Genomic DNA, 4,378 nt, shown 5'->3' on the forward strand with positions numbered 1-4,378 from the left:
TGGTTGTTTTAGCAAAGGTGAGAATTGCACATAAGGAATATGATACAATCTCAACTGCATTAAGATCAAAGTATAAAAAGTTTGAGTAGGTGTCGTTAGCTTTGACACACTCCTCAAACTATCTCTCAGCACTAGATATTTTTAGAGCAATATACTCTCTAAAATCTGATAATCTCTTCAAAAATATTTCTTTCCAAAGTTCCATTTCCTTGATATCACTATGAATATTGGCCCCTTGTCCTTCAAAGTCATCAATTTTACAAGAAGGTTGTTGTATTTTGCTTGATAGAGCCTCTAGCTCACTCAGCTTACCTTTAATCTTACTATCAAGATCCTTGGTCAACTTATGAGATAAGGTACACTTGATGTACAATACCTTTCTATCATGTTGACACTTCTAAATTTCCTTGATACAAGTATCAAGACTTAGCAAATTATTCTTGATATTTTGACAAATAGTGCTAAACAAAATAGCATCATGTGAAATCTGTACCTTTGACTCTACAACATTCAACACATTTGTAAATTCTTCATCAAAAGATTTCAATACTGCTTGTGCCCTCTATTTAGGATTTGCCTTTGTATGCTGGACTACTAGAGTACTGTGTAATCTGTCAGTAACCTCCATTAAGGTTCTTTGTAGGATATTTATTGTCCTATTCTTCTCAATAAGTTTTGACAAAAATGAGATCTAGTTAGTTTGATCATCATTGTTGCTTGTTAGGCTAGCAAGTGAAAGTGGATTAGATGAACTAGAAGGTTTTGATTCATCTTCCCTTTGCTTCTTTTTTGCTACCTCTCTGACTCTTCTTTCTTCTTTCTCTTTCTCCTCCTTTTCTTTTCTTTCTCATTCTCTCTTTTCTTCCTCCTCTATCTTCTTCTTCTTATCTTCCTCTATTATCTTTTGTTTTTCTTCTTCAACTATTCTTTTCTTTTCATCTTCAAGCAATTTTTTCTTTGATTCTTCTATTTTCCTCTTTTCTTCCTCTAATAGCTTGTTCTCCTCTTCAATTTGTTTCAATTGATCTTCAATACCCTTATCATGGGATTTCGATTGTTCAGAACTCTCAAAAGGGTTAGTATCATCAATTTTAATAGTAATATTGGTCTGATCAATTTTCACTATGTCGCCACTTACTGACACTTTCAAAATTCTAGGCATTGGTGAAGGTGCTACCTTAGATTCTATCATCATCTAACTTATAGCTGCTACTATTTCACTTTTTTAACTTATCCTTCTCACTCACCATATAAATAGAAATGGTCTTACCTTGGTTCTCAAGTAAGGTGCTAGATTGCTCAACAAATTTCTGACTTCTTCTTCATCATCAGTCTTGCATATTGTCCTTATCATAGACTTCCAAAGGTTTATGTCCTCTTCTTGAAATAGTACCTTCTTCTTTAGATAAGTCTATCATAGAATTTCTAATTTAACGTGCCTTCAATATCCTTAAGTTTTAGATTGTTAGCTATTATGTATCTCACATTAGAGATATCAATCTAATCTTTCTCAATATTATTATACAAATCATAAAATTTGTTCATTTGTAAAAATTTTCCTTCATTAGCAATGAATGAATTAATCTTCTCTATCTTCGGTTTCTAAGATTTCTAAGCTTTTTTTGCGGACTACTTAGAAGTAGTTACCTTCTCTATCTATTTAACTTCTTGTTCTTGTTCTTCTTCTTTACTAGACTCAACAATTGTCAACAATGTCTTTTGTCTCTTTCTTGGTCTAGTGGCTTGTTACTTGACCCTTTTTGTCTTGGTGGTCACAACTTCCACTAACCTTTTTTATTTCCTCTTTGGTTCACTTGGTTGTACATATGATATTGTTGCATAAGGAATGCTTTATTTTGAATATGTCTTTGTAATAGATACTAATAAAGGTTGCACATATGTTATACCTTATTTCATGGTTTTCCTAACTCCCTATGACTCACTTTCTATCATACCCGTCTCTGTTAAAGCTTTCTTCATTATTTTTTCTATCTTCTTATGAGATGCCTTCTCCAAGGATGTGTAATGAGCTAATTGGGTAATTTCATAATAAGTTCCAAATCTATACTAAGCTTGGTACTTCTCTGGTTTCAAAAATAAACCAATGTATTCAATTGCTACTTTATCACTTAGCTCATAACCTAACAGATCAAGAAATGTTATTTGAGGTTCTACTACTTGAATATAAGTAAAATATGTATCAACCATAAAACAAATATCTTCTTTAAAGCTATCTACAATTGCAGGTGCAATTTTGAATCTTTATCTCATCTCATTCTGAAATGTTTTCATTATCAAGTTCCCACTATCCAAGATTTTTTCTGTTGGATGTCTTCTACATATATCTATGATCTTCTCCATTGTACATCTCTCACTACTCATAATCTCTGTGACTAACAAATATGGAAATCTCTTAAGTACATGAAAGAATATGTGATTGATCAGTGACTGAAATCTAAACACACCATTCTTAGTCCTCTTGATTTTCTCCAATTTTTTAAGAAGTTACATTCTTAGAATTTCACTAAGGTTAACTTTTTCCTTCTCAACACATATCTTGTAGGCTACATAGATGAATCCAACTAACAATTAATCAATCTTAGATCTTGCACATATAAAGTAGGAAATGATTGTACTGAGGATTCTTACATCATCATGTTTAATGGCGCTAATCACCATTGCCTTTGCATTATAAACTGCATGTGTGTAGCTCTCAACCTTCTTCTTAACTAGGTTTTCACCTATAGGTACACTACATTGTTTGTTAAGACTAGTTACCTCATGAATAAGGTCGGCTAAAATGTCAACAACATTGTCTTCCATCCATAGTTTTCCATCATGAATTCTACTTAGTATGATCTATGTCCACTCATCAGTGTCCAATTCTTGGTAGAAATGATATTTGAAAAGATCTAGTTCCTTCAAGTGTTGAAACCTAGGCTTCATAGTCATATCATGGTTAAAGACTAATTCCATATCTTTATTCATATATTTGCTCCTAATAGATTCAAACTTATTGTTGAGATAACTTCCTACATCTTCCAAATACACTACATTGTTCAGAGTAATGGATAATGATGAATTAGGGTTGGCTTCTATAGGTTTTATGGAAATAACCTTCAATTTTGATCATGCCTCATTCTTAACATTATGAACTGCTAATATATCCATGATTTTATCAAATTTAAACTTTATAGAATAAATTCTGTAGATAAATGATAAAATACCTCCAAAAATAGGGGTTGCTTCAAAATCACCTTATCAAGTCTCTTTTGAGTGCTCTATGCTTATGTTGTAATTGCAATGAAGTGGTAATTAATTATGTAGTCCATTTTATTCATTCAACTTGAACTTGCATTAATTGCATACTTTGCAAAACATGACAAAGATAGCAATTTCTTTATGAAATCAAATACCTACTCAAGATCTTCTATCCAATCTTTAGATGCTATCCAAAGTTTACCCTAGCTTCCTTCCATCATGAGAATGCTCCAAGAATCTTTGCTCCACAAAATTCTCTGTAAAGACATAGTTTTCATCTTCTGCAATATAATTAACTTTCTTTGTAATAACAATAACTCTTAATTCTTTTGTAACAAGTTCCAATAAGCTCCAAATTATAAGCGAGCTTAGATACCATCTAAATGTATCTCCTTACATCTTTTCCCAACTTCGCTACCTCTAGTTAGATCTCTAGATGAAGTTCAAAATTCTAGTACTGTAAGCTTAATTCAACTTAGTTGAATCAAACACAATTATCAACTTCAATCTTCCTGTCTCATCATCTTCTAACTTTTCTTTTGAGATGCTTAATTCTTTTACAAATGCCTCATTAAGTTCTTCAAGTTCACTAACTACATTTCTTTATTCCTTATTATCTTTCTCAATTTTGGAGTTTCTCTCATGGTTTCTTCTTTCATTTCTGACATTTCTTCCATCATTCCTTCTATTTCCAAAGTTACTTCCATTGTTCCTTCTATCTCTAAAGTTTCTGTCCATTCTACAATAAATTGTTGTATGTTTGAAGTTGGGGCATAACTGATATACTGGAGTTATGCTTCTAGGATTCTTTTGATCAACTAATGCATGACAATTCTGAGCTATGCATCCAAAGTTGTTACACTTATAACACACAATCTGTCTTCTTTCTTCATAAGGTCTTCCTTCTCTTGATGTTCATTCATTAGATAAACTTCTATCTACAATGTTATTATTTCTAGACATTCTACTATTCCTTCTATCATTATCATATTTAGGTTTCCTGAAAACATTTTCTCTATGACCCATTCCATGACAATTATGACAATAAAATCCTTAACATGAATAAATGACTTATTTGTGCAATCTCCTATTTCATTACATAAAAAACACTTACCTC

This window comes from Cupressus sempervirens, chromosome 7, assembly GCF_028749045.1.
Source record: "Cupressus sempervirens isolate cs-2001-9-10 chromosome 7, ASM2874904v1, whole genome shotgun sequence".
In the NCBI taxonomy this organism is placed as follows: Eukaryota; Viridiplantae; Streptophyta; class Pinopsida; order Cupressales; family Cupressaceae; genus Cupressus; species Cupressus sempervirens.